We start from the raw sequence: 14,169 nt of genomic DNA on the forward strand, positions 1-14,169 counted from the left end.
TTATCAATGCCAAAGTTGTAAACAAGAAAGAAACCAATATTTCAGATAACTAAGCTGTTAATTCTGATTTCAACAACATTTATGGAGTCCTTATACTCTTTAACCCTGAATAAGCAGTAGAAACAATTTTATATGGCCTAAAATTATTGAAAGAGAATTTATTTACACAGATGAAATGACATTATATAGACAGTGTAAAACTGTTCTGTATTATTTTTTCTTCTCCCGAGTGGCAGCCTGTGTTTCAAGAAAGAACCAAATTTGAGTGCTTTGTCAACAAGAGGCCAACCATTTCATGCTAGCTATAAATCATCATGATTCAATACTTTTTTCGTTGGTGGGTTGATATCTTCTGATTTCAAATTAGTTTTACAGAATTTGTAATTATATAGAAAATGTAAAACTTTGATTTTTCACATTTTGTAATAGAAAGGGCTCCATTCATTACCAGTAGTCAACACATTAGCATTACCAATTATTATGAAATCTGTTTAAAGTTTAAAATTAACTTATTTGATATAGCTTGTCGTTTTCTCTTGCAAAAGAACTTTATTTTTTTATTTCAGAATATTACAGAGGTACAAACATTTTGGGGTACGTGTATTACTTTTGTACAGTTGGAGTCAAAGTTGTAAGTGTGTCCATCATCCAGATAGTGTGCACTGTACCAGTTAGTTGTGAATTTACCCAACCCTTCCTCCCCTCTCCCACCCATTTGATTTCTGTTGAGTTTTACTTCCGTATGTGCATATAAGCGTGATCGATTTAGTTCCAGTTTAATAATGAGTATATGTGACATTTGTTTTTCCATTCTTATGATACTTCGCTTAGAAGAATAGTCTGCAGTTCCATCCAGGTTGTTAGAAAAGGTATTAGTGCCCTAATATTTTATGGCTGAGGAGTACTCCATGGTATACATATACCACATTTTATTAACCCACACATGTATTAATGGGCCCTTGGGTTGATTCCATATTTTTGTGATTGTGAATTGTGTTGAAATAAACATTCCAGTGCAGTTTTCTTTTTTTTTTTAATAAAATGAATTTTTTTCATTTGGGTAAATGCCCAATAGTGAGATTGCTGGATCAAATGGTAGCCCTACTTTTAGTTCTTTGAGGTATCTCCATAATCCTTTCTAGTACAACCGCTGGTTGGTTGTGCTAGTTTGCAGTCCCACCAACATTGTGTGTGTTCCTTTCTCTCTACATCAACACCAGCATCTGTTGTTTTGGGACTTTTTGATAAAAGCCATTCTCACTGGAGTTAGGTGATATCTCATTGTGATTTTTGATTTGCATTTCCCTGGTGATTAGATGCGTCGAGCATTTTTTCCTAAGTTTATTGGCCATTGGTCTTTCTTTTTTTGAAAAGCTTCTGTTCATGTCCTTTGCCCACATTTTAATGGGGTTATTTGATTTTTTTTTTCTTGCTGTTTTGTTTAAGTTTTTTATAGATTCTAGTTATTAGTCCTTTATCAGATGCATAGCATGCAAATATTTTCTCCCATTCTGTGGGTTGTCTGTGCAGAAGCTTTTTAATTTAATCATTTCCCATTTATTTTTGTTGTTACTGTGATTGCCTTTGGGGTCTTCTTCATAAATTCTTTGCTTAGACTGATACGCATTACAGTTTTTCCAACATTTTTTTTTCCAGAATTCTTACAGTTTCATGCCTTACATTTACATCTGTTATCCATCATGAATTAATTTTTGTGAGTAGTGAGAGGTGTGGATCCTGTTTTAGTCTTCTATATGTGGCTATCCAATTTTCCCAGCACCATTTATTGAATAAGGATTCTTTTCCCCAGTGTGTGTTTTTGTCTGCTTTGTCAAAGATCAGATGGCACCATTGGTTATTTTAATTGATTTGCCATCCACAGAGAAATGTTTGTTCTGATTATTATGTATTTGAAAATGTCTTTCTTATATCAATTATCTAAGTCATTTATTTAATTAACTATTCAGTTACTTAAATATTTGTTTTCCTAATAAATATTTATTGAGCCTATGTTATATGTCAGGCAATAGCATACAGTGATAACTAAGGTAGATAAGGTACGTGCATTTATGGACCTCATTTAATTGAACCAATTTTTATTTTTGGTTTGTTGGCGTTATTACTCACTTCATTTTACAGGGAGACTAATTTGTGTCAACTGCCTTGCTAAGTCTAATTATCCTGACTTCCTTGCAAGGTGCCATTATTTTAGCGATTTTACAGGCATGAAAACTGTAGGCTAAGACAGGTTAAATGATGTGTAGACGGCAAAACTGCCAAATTAATGACTAAGCCATATATGGAACCAAAGCCTTTTGGGTAACTGATAAAACTGTATCTATCATATCACACTAATCTTAGAACTTTCCAAGAGAGAGAAATGATGACTAGATGTCTCATAGACTGGAGTAGGTAATTGCAGCTTAGCTTGGGAACAGAAATACTTACAGTTCGCTATTGTAGTTCAGAGTTATGACATGGCATTAAAAAGGGCATCATTCCACTTTTCATTTAACATATTATATCTTTAAAAAGTAAAACTGACTCTTTTGTGGGTACCTCCAGGATTTTTTTGTCCTCCCCCTCATTCACACTAAAATGCAGAATAACTTTACCACCCTATGTTGCATTTGGTTTGGTTGTTCCAGAATTGGGTCGCTGGCCAAAGGACTTCTTTTTTGTAACATGAGAGTAGAAAAAGCTTTGTGTGAGTTGCCTTCTCACAGTTGAAAGCATACAATAGAATAATTAAAAGTTCAATGACCATATTTCCCAGCATATGAGAAAATAGAGGAAAAACATGTGACCTGAAGGGAGAAACAGAGCAGAGACAGGACTTGATCTAATGACATTCAAGATCTTTATTCCAGCTATTCTACATGTCCAACATTTTGGCTTGACTCTTTCTTGCATATTTTTAAATATTTATTTTATTTATGCTTTTTGATACATCTAATTTGATTTGGTTTTACTTGAATCTAAGACAATCTTCACTCATAATAAATCAGCATATTAATGCACCCAAATATTATTCTTGGGTCTATCACTTTCTATTTGAGTGAGTTTATCAAGTGATTCTATATCTCTGGGTATCTCTAATCTACAAATTCTTAGCTATGGCTACTACATTGTGATATGAGAATTAAATTGGACATTGTATGTAAATGCATTTGATAACCATGCATCATTTGCCTATGCACCTGTAAAGAATAGTAAAAAATGAAGCAGGCAAGTGTGTGAACACCTTAAATGGCTCCCCATGGTGTCATTTCTAAGCGTCTGTTGTGCATCTCCTTGCCTCTCTACTCTATTCTGTGTCCATCTTGTACTTCAGTCATAATCTGTGGGGAGCGGTCTAGGCCTCCTAGTGCATCCGCCCAGGACATGCATAGTCAGGCCCTCCACCTATCCCTGTGGGACACGCCTGTGGGACACACCTATCCGGGGCTATAAAAGCAGCTTGCATTTCCTGTTCGAGGTCTCTCGCCATGTAACTGTTGTAGGTGCCTCATTAAACTACTGTTGGAAGAACTCCAACTGGTCGTGTCGTACTTGCTGGCAACTGCGGCGCGACAATAATCAATCCCTCACAGTTTCCTGAATACATTCCTTTGACGTGGCATATACTTTTTCCACTTACTCGAATTCCACTTCCCCTCAATCCCTTGCTGACTTCAAGATCAAATTGGTGCCCCCTTTGTAAAGCCTTCTGTGACTTCCTTCCTAAAAGGAAGAAGAGACAGTACACTGTCTACAAAAATTGTTCTTTGGAAATTACTGTTTTGTAGACCTCACAGCATTGCTAATGAACGTTTTATTTCCACTTTATGTCCCCTTGGTTAGAATCTTTGGAGGTAGAGGCCATGTCTAGCACACACACAAACACCACACACACACACACACACACACACACACAGAGAAATAGGCATTTAATATAGATTCTAAGCTCATGATTTTCCTTGAGTTTCCCTTTTATTTCTTCCCCCAGAACACTCCCTATACCGTCGTGATACCATTGTATTTGTTTTATTAAATAATTTACTTAAACATTTTCTTCAGCAAGTGCATGAATATCTCATGAGAATCTATATTCTTATTTAACATTAAAAGAACTACATTCCTGCTCTGGGCTGAATAGTAATGGGTCACCGAAGGAAAAACATGCCTCCTATTTCTTCTTAGGAGATGATTACTTTCATTTAACCTATTTATACTGTAGGAATCCCAATTCACTTTGGTTTATGTGGCACAAGAAATCAGGAGTGATTGATTCTCACTTTTCAATGAGATTGAATGAATTGGTTGTCATATGAAATAATTGTGATCACACCCTACTACTGCTCATTTTTTTTTGACAGAAATGCTTTTATATAACCAATACCTATGCTAGTTAACTTGTGAAACGTGGAGATACTGCTATGTAATTACTTCCATAATTTATTTATTTTATGTCATCCTCACAAAAGCACTGTGAGAATTGTTACAGCATTTCATCTAACAAACTGGGAATCAGAGGCTTTTCATGGCATGCTTGAGTCACATGGCTTTGTTTCTTCAAGAAACAATAAGTACAGGGTGGGGTTATTGGCGTTGATTTCCAGTAATTCAAAGGAAGGAAAATCTAAAATACCCTCCTGTATCCCTTTCCAACTTGCTAGCTTCTACTTGTCTCAGGAGTCTTAGGTCAGGTATGACTTCCTTGACCACCAGGCTAGGTGTGGTACTCTTCAGTCAGCTCCCGTGTTCACGTATCTTCTAGAAAAACTGAAAAATAAAACTATTTTATGGATCTTTCATATGATGGTCTTACCCCAGACTATTGAGGGTAGTAGAAACCAGGAATGAACCCTTATAACCTTGTGTTCTTATTACTTGGTACAGTGCATACATATTACCTTGATTGTATTGAATAGATATTTTTTTAATGAATGAAATGATGTATTTTTAATTTCCAAGTAGTTACATTCCCAATACTGCAGTACTTAATGTTATAGCCCTACATAATCCTGTTATGAGGTAGGACCAGAAACCCCTCAAGACAAAAATGTTTGCCCATTTGCTTTTCCAGTGTCTAGTACCTAATATCTAATACCCAGTGTCTAGTATCTAATCCTTCAGGGGGTGCCCTGCTCTTCCGCCCAAATGCCTGGGCCAAAACCAGGCCTGGGTAAATGTTTTATGGATTTTTTTTTATTGTGAAATCTATTCCCAGTTACCATGTAGCTTTCCTGAGCACAAGTTCTCCAAAGAAGATAGAAAAATCCTACTTAAATATTTATTGAGCTATAGGAAAAGAAGGAAAAAAAAAAAAACCGTATTATTGCCTTGTCCATTGCATTTAAAGTTCCAATGAGGTGATCTCATCACATGACTTTGACAAAGAACAAAATAGGAGTGTCAAAGAGCTCCTCCCTGAGATAAGCATAGGGTTAAATATAAAAACTGCTACAATTGTTTGAAAATCTAGTATGTGACAGATGTTCTATATCTTACCATAGAGTTCTTATAATAGACATGGGAAGTAGATAGTATTATTCTCAGTGATAAACATGAATGTAAACTGGGCTTTCCTGAAAATAAGTAAGTATTCCAAAGAGACAAGAATTGGCTGTGCCTCAGAATTCAAGCCCTGTTTTTTTCCCCCAAAGCCCGTGGTGTATATCACTTTGCCCAGATTTTTTTTCTTTTCTTTTCTTTTTTTAAATTAATTTATTTTTTTAAATTTCAGAATATTATGGGAGTACAAAACACTTGGGTTGCATATATTGCCTTTGCACAGCCCGAGTCAGAGCTATAAGCGTGCCCATCCCCCAGACAGTACACACGGCACACCCATTAGGTGTGAATTTACCCATCCCTGCCACACCTCTCCCACCTGCCAGACACCTGATGAATGTGTCTGCAGCCAAGAGAGCTGAATAAAAATCACCAGTGTTTATTCAAATTACAGATTCCTGGGTTCCAACTTCCTAAATCAATGCCTGAGAGGACTCAGGAATCTGTATTTCTAACATTTTCTTCTGGATGATTCTAGCAGATACTCAGCTTTGGTGACACTTACCTATATTAGCAATGTTCTCTAAAATAAATTTACCTTTAGTGTGTAATTCAGTGTAATTAATCTGTTCAACAGGCATTAGGACATAGCCAGTATGTGCCAGGAATTGTGCAAGGTGTGGCACCAAAACACTAAAAATACATTAAAATTGAAGCCAGCATGCAATGTGGGCAGTATAGGGAGCTGGCACAGAAACAAATACATTGAAATGCCCTATGATAAGCCAACAATAAGAAGATCTGAGGGTGAAAGCCTGAGAAAAAAAGAGAATAATTACCTCTGCTTAATGAGCAAGGTCAGAAAATGCATCTACATTGGAGCTATATCTTTATTTAAAAATTTTATTTCATATTGTCATTGTAACTACATTTATATGTGCGTTTCCAGCCCAAGATTTCAGTTTTCACCAGAGGAGTAGCTTGAATTTAGGTGACTTAAAAAAGTTACTCTGTGTGTGTGTGTGTGTGTGTGTGTGTGTATGTATGGCCAGCATATTCAGAGTATTGTAATAGTTCACACAAAAGCACATTGATGCCCAAGTAATTTATTCCATGATATTTATTCCATTTGACCTTTTATTTTTATTGGATATTTTCTATACCACCACATAAATATATAATACTGTAGGATGAGGTTTATGTTTTATTCTATATATTTTGTGAGTTGGATTTTTTTCCTTCCATAAACCTCAATAGAGCTTGATCAAAAACATGATGAACTTGTGGTAACCACCCTATTCCTGACGTTGTCTACTGCTGCAACCTTCACAGTTTTCTCTAAAACATCATGGGAGTTAAAGTTTAATGATTTGAAATTAAAACTGGTCTAGAACAAACTGCAAATTGAATTCACAAGAACATTCATCTAAATTAAGTTTCTTAGGTTTTTTTCTCTGGTTGTATCTTTGTTAAGGCTTTTATAAAAAGAAGGAAAGTAAATATTCAAATAGGTAAGGGATCTTTGAGAGCGTTCACTGAATTCTTCCACATTTACTGATGACACTAAAATGATGCACAGAGTGGGCAAGAGACTTTCCCAGGGGCACACAGCACACTTGGCTCTCACCTGTATGTCTTCTACTCTCAACCCATAATCCACTTTACCTTACTCTCTCTTAAAAATAATATATGGAGGCAGCAATTCTTGTAAATAAATTTTTTCAGTTTTTCTAGGAGATGTATACAGAAACAAGGGGATGTATAGAAATAGAAGGCTGATCTTCTCACTGTTGAAAACATAGTATCTCAGTGATGTTTATTAATGATTAGTACATTTTGTAAATATGCCGTGGTACAGAAGTTAGCTTTCAGTGTTCTTTGTCTTTGAAGATGTTTGATGAAAAATGAATTATTTAAATATTTATGAATGTATCATGAGCTTTATTACTATCACTCCCCCCCCACACACACAAAAAATACAGCTAACATTATTTAATGTTATGGTCCTGAAATGTCCTTTGCATCGACCCTCGGGGCAAGTGATTAATACTTCACTGTGTCTGGTGTTTTACTCTTTACCTTGAAAAGTAAGGTACATCTTTAAGCAGGTAAACAATTGGCACTGTAAGTTAGTAAAAACAAGACAAACTATCACCAGGAAAATCTAGGGGAAAATAATTACATTCCATCAGGTGTGGAAGACATGTCTTTTAGCTTCTAATTTTTTATGAAAACAAACAGCAGTGGTAAAAGACCAAAGATAGCCATTGTAAACCTATTTAAGCAGGAGTTAAAAGGGCTGTTACTGCTTAGCCTGTGTCTAGGCTTTTATTACAGCATGTCAACAGGACAGTATATGGCCCTGTGGATTTTATAGTAGCCCAAATCAGAGAGAACCTGTGTAAAACCTCAAAGAAATTCAGAGAGATCCTCAGACTACGTTTAAGCCTTGGTAAAGTAGAAAATAGTACATTGACACAGTCCAAGGGATGAGCCAGTTAAGTTAGGCAATTATTATTAATAGCATCTCCCTTAGGTGTTGTGTTTTTTCATTTTTTAAATCTAAATAAATAGGTGGAACTCCCTTATGTTTTGCTTCACTAGCTTATAAATGGTACCAGATTTCCTCCTACTTACAGGAAAAGCTTGGGAATACTGTAACAGATGTATGTAACACCATATTCATTAAATGTTCACTACTGGTTTTGGTTTGACAAAAAATAAATGGTAGACATTTGCAAGAGGCTGAATTGAAGGGGAAAAAATGTTCCAATTGAGACTGAATCACATTTTTTAACCACCGTTTTCAAATGTCTTAGAGAAGGGTATGGGCTAAGACATTAACAAAGATCACTTCATGTGGAGAAACTTACTAGTCAGATACTACTATCCTTCTGCTTAATAAATTAAAAGATTAAGGCAAATACAAGCTGAGAAACTTTTCAAGCAAGTGGGAAGCCAGTATCCTGCTCTATGTTCTCTCTACGCATTGTGTGAATGGCCAGGTCTGAATGAAATTTAAATGTCACATTTTTTCTATGACTAATAAAATGCCCTGATGGGTTGATTTATTGTGTGTGGCCAGAAAAGAATCTATAGCATAATAGACTATAAAGAACACAACTATTAAAAATGACCATATGTTCTCATTTTACAGATGGGGAAATGGAAAGAGAGAGTGGAAATGACTGCCAATTGATCATTAATAGAATTTATTGAACTCAATTGTGGTTATATCACTCTCCTCTTTAATATTACTTAATGGCTTCCCATCCAACTTCAAATAAATTTCAAACTTCTTATCATGACTTAGAAGATCCTTTGAGATTGTTTTCTGCCCTTTCTTTTTCTGTGCAACAGGTATTGAAGTTCTCTTAGTTACCTTGCTGCAGAAAGTTTGATTTTTCACAGTTTAAGGTTTTTAAATATGCTGTACCTTATGACCAACTTATTTCTCGTCTATCATTCCTTACACATAATAAGATTATCTATTTTATTTTTCTCATTTTAGTGGATCTCTGTCTTCCACGGACTATCAAATGGAGTCTCTATATGTTCTTCTCCACCCAGTCTTTCACTTGCAAGACAGCATCCTTAAGCCTAGCATGTCACTGTCACAGGATTCTGTATGTTGATCTTCACTTTCATTACATGCAGAGAACTATGGCAGTTACTATTACACATCTGTTTGAAACAATTTCATCTGCTGAAAGATTTCACTTTGCATGACTCTGACATCTCAGGCTTCAGACCGGAAGATTTTTTTATTCAAAAAAAATTTTTTTTAAAAAATAAGAATTTATAATTCCAACAATTTTTTTTAAATTCAAATATATGTTCCTTTGATCATTCTAATCTCTGTTTACAACAGGAGCAGGCATTCCTCTTTGACTTTGGAACTTTCCACTTGAAATCTACTATAGTAAATTCTTATAACTTTATGTTGCCTCAACATATTTTTTTTCATCTTCTGAATTAAGTCAGTCCTTGATCTGCTTTTGCTTGGCAGCTACCCTCATCTCACCAACATCTATTGTAAATATAAATTTAACTTTCTCAGCCTAGAAGCAATGCTCAGTTACTCTTAACATAGTTTCTATTTTTTTTTTTTATTTTATTTTTTTTCAATTTAATTTTACAGAATCAAAGAGTCTAACAGTATATCTTGTTAGATACGGTATGTCCTCATAATGTATACATTATTTCTTGTACAATGATATGAAATAATATGAGAAATATTCATGATAAATTATTAAGTGAACAGTGCAAGTTAAAAACAATAGTTTCATATTTTTTCCCCACCCCCCCCTTTCCCGAGTCAGCACCTTCAAGTGTTACCACTCCCCAAACGGTGCGCAATGCACTCATCCTCATATAGTCACCTAATTTTTGACACAGCGGGAAAAATATACTCTGGGGACAAGAATCCCTATTCAACAAATGGTGCTGGGAGAATTGGTTAGCCACTTGTAGAAGACTGAAACAGGACCCACAGCTTTCACCTCTCACAAAAATCAAATCACGGTGGATAACAGACTTAAACCTTAGGCGTGATACAATCAGAATTCTAGAAGAAAATGTAGGAAAGACTCTTACAGACATTGGCCTAGGCAAAGAATTTATGAAGAAGACCCCCAAGGCAATCACAGCAGCAACAAAAATAAATGAATGGGACATGATTAAATTAACATAGTTTCTAGTTCTGCACCTCCTTCCAGTTCCTCAAGATGGTCAATCTAGATATCTGTCTTACACGGCTTCCTGCTTGTGACCACCTCCCTGTGGGAAAGCTAGAAACAACCTATTTGACTGGCTCTGCTCACTTTGCACAGACTGTGCAAATATGCTACAATGACTTCTCAGTTACAGTGTGACCTCCTAGAACTGATGTATGCTTGCTTTAAACCCATCAATTAAAACTCCCTACAGGGAACCTGTTTGTCTAGTGCTCTGGAGCCCAATAAAGACATGGGCCCATGAGCGTCGGTTTCTCTCCTCCATCTCTGTCTCTCTCTCTTTCTCTCCATGCACCTCCTGTCCTCGATGTATGTGGCCTCCACGTATGTTGTGTAATCCTCAGGATCCGTAATTATAAAATCTTTATTTTCGTCTTTTGTCTCTCATAATTATTGAAGGGGTATTCTCTATCTTAAAGATTCTAAATTAAAACATCCATTTCTGGGTCTCCATCTGTCTGAGGTCTTTGCAGAAGAATGCTGATCTCTACTCTCAGTGGTGCTCAGCATCATCTCATAGGTTTCCACATGCAATGAACTCAAGTAAACATTTTACTCTGAACATTAAATAATACTACAATACTAACCACTTCTTTAAAAATAGAAGCACCTGACCCCTTAATGTTACAGGGTAAGGTTGCATGAAAAAGAAAAAGACTGATACAAGTATAAGCAATGAAATTTAGTACCAATGGGAAGATTTTTCAAGTACTTATTGGAACCAAATGACATTTGTTGTGTGTATGTATATTTATGTGCATTTGTGTGGGGGTATTTTTACAGGTATGTTTCTTTTAGTGACTCTCAAATCGTATCATCCTTTCTGAACCCCCCAAAAATGTTTTTAGCTCATGTACATTTATTTATCCCATTTTATCCTATGAATAATCCTATGAGGTAGTTTTACTATAAGATGGAGAAACCATGGCTCAGGGAGATTAATAAATTACTGGAATGGAGAATCTGTTATTTCCACTCACCTCTGTATTTTAAGCAGCAAGGAGCCATATGTGTAGACATTTATATTCTCTTTCCTTGACACTTAATGCAAGCAATTCAGCAGAGGCACTGGAGCTCTATATAGAATTTTCTGAAGGATAATAAATTAATTTTTTAAATTTGGAAAAGTTGCTATTAGGCCATGTGCAGAAAAACCCAAATAGAAAGGTGTACCTTACTATTGGAAGGTGAGCGTTTCCAAAAAAGGCGTTTCCCAAGGATATAACATGGGAAAAAATTAATTACCTATGGAATGAGCAAGCTGGTTTTGTGTACTGTGTTCTGCAAATGCATCATGTTCCAAAGGTTAAAATATCCCCAAACTGAAGGCAATATAAAGGAAGGGGGGGGAAAGAGAGAGAGAAAGAAAGAGAAGGGAAGGAGGGGAAGGGAAGAGAAAGGAAAGGAGAAAAAGAAAAAAGAAAAGAAAAGGAATTGCAAGGACAGAAAAAAGAAAGTCTTGTGTTTAAGAGCCTTACCTTACTTCCTCTCTTTTAGGAAATTAAAGAGAAAATGTAGTCAGATTTACTTATCATTTCCAGTCATTCTTGGTGGTTGGAACCAGTGGAGCAATGAGAAAGATCTGTCAGAAGGGAAGACAGTGACTCATAATGACATTCAGAGACATATTTCATAAATGTGAAAAGGAAAGTGTTTTCATGTTGAACAATGGACAAATTTTAATGTATCTGAAATATGACGTAGGCACCTATTTGGAGGACATTCTTGAAATACAGTGCATCCTTGGCTATGTTTTATTTTGTTTTTCTATTCTAAAATTAAGTGAATGGACAATATGGGATTTAAAAATTACTATGTAACTCTTATTCTGTGAAAACCTCAGAACTTCCTCAATGACGCACACATACAACTTCTCAGAATGGATACAGTAGATTTTCTTTTTATCTTACTCTGTCTCCGAACACACTTAGTTATTTGCGTACAATGCTTTCATACTCATTATTTCATTCACCTTTATATTTGAGCGCTTATTGTATAGAAGATTCTGCTTTTAGAGAATTATACTTACATAGAAATAAAAAATTATTTCTGTTCAGTCAATATTCTAGAGAGAGGGAGAGAGATAGTAAAGAAAGATTATTTCAGATGTTTGAAAGTGCAGTGAAGAAGATAACAGAGAGTGAATCAATCAATAGTAGGCTATCGGGGAGAGGTATAGTTTAGATAAAGTACTCAGGGAAGATTCTAGTTAGAAGGTAACATTCGTCTGGAGGCTTGAATGACAAGAAGGAGCCATCTTATATACTGAATCCAGAGTGTTTTAGGTAGAGACAAATGTACTCGTGAAAGTGTTGAGTTGAAAAAGAGCATGGTTCATGTTCTCAGAATACAAGGGAAGTTAGTGTGGCTGGAGTTTACTGAGCATGAAAGGGTAGGCTTGAGAGTAGACAGAAATGATGTCCTGCAGGGATATGATACATTTTTATTTACTTCTGTCTAATCTGAGTTCTCTGGATTATAACCTACCTCTCATTCTGTGGACCTCAAAAAGCAATGCCTTTTATATTGAACTGAGCCATCCATATTCACTTGGAATAAGTCCTAGCACCAAACTGCCTAGTATTGTCAGGGATATATCTATACACCTCATTTTTCACATGAGCATCCGTCACGTGAGAACAGGCCAGGCACCACGAAGTTTCGAAGGCATCATGGGAAAATGAAAATAACTGAGTTGGAAGTCAGAAAGCAACATTCTAAATCCTTTTCTCCCCTTACCGTGTCTGCTACTTTGGGCAAGGTATCTACCATCTCTTCACCCAAATGTCTTCATCTGTAGAATGAGGATGACGATGGTGGATCTGGGAGAATAGATCATCATTCGAATATATGAAGAACATTAAAAGATGATAACTTGAGCCCTGCAAAGGCAGAATTAGATTAAAGAGATAATGCAAAAGGAAAGAGACAGCAAAGAAATAGCATATAGGACTGGTTGGAAGAGCAGGAGTAAGCTCAGAATGTGTAGTCATGTCCAGAGATTAATGAGACTGGACATTGCCCTGCATGGGATAAAGTCTAAGAATGGCTGGTGACTTGCTGTGGGTTCCTTGCTTGGTTGTTTTGTTTTGTTTTGTTTATTAATAAGAAGAGGTCACACTATCTTCTAGCCTTACATAGTGCCTGGCACATAATAGGCACTCAATAAATAAATGTAAGACAAATGTACAAATCAATTAACTGATAGACATTTACACTCATATAGATATTTAGCAAAAGCCTTAGTATTTGATGCAATCTGTCTTTTCAGACCTCTCTGTGCTCAGGTATGCGGTAGAAAGGACTAAGTGAGCCAGATTTATCCTACAATCTAGGACCTACAAAACTTTTCTGCAATACCTATTTGACAGGGTCTTTGGTGAAAACTAAAGAACTATTTAAATAACTGGTGTAATTAGTGCCTGGTAACACCTCAGAAAATGAAAGTTTCTTTTAGAGTTTCTCACAGCGCATTTCTAGGTCACCTGCTTCAAAACCACCTTGGGAATGTCTTGAAATGTAAGTTCCAGGGCTCCACATGTGTCAGGCTGATAAGGATTTTTTTGAACCGGAGTTTAAAAATCTGTATTTATAAAAATATCAGTTGATGCCTATGTTTCCGAAAGTTTGACAATCTCTGTTTTAGTGGCTTAAAAACATTTTGCTTTCCATTTGAGTTACATTTCTCAGGGACATAAAGTTAGGCAAATTATTGACTCAAATTGGTAAGGTGAGTTAGAAAAACATGTATGTTTCTCAAAATATATAAAAAAGAATCATTTCAATAAAACAGAATATGGGAGGGGGGAGAAAAAGCAGAAAAGCAGTGCATGTTTAAAGACGTAGAGCTTTTAGGATGACAGTAAATCCAGTGCTAGTCAACCGTGTGATGTGGCTACTTCAGATGCTAATTGGTCTTCAGCTAGGTAATAGAAAT

This window comes from Eulemur rufifrons, chromosome 23, assembly GCF_041146395.1.
Source record: "Eulemur rufifrons isolate Redbay chromosome 23, OSU_ERuf_1, whole genome shotgun sequence".
Classification (NCBI taxonomy): domain Eukaryota; kingdom Metazoa; phylum Chordata; class Mammalia; order Primates; family Lemuridae; genus Eulemur; species Eulemur rufifrons.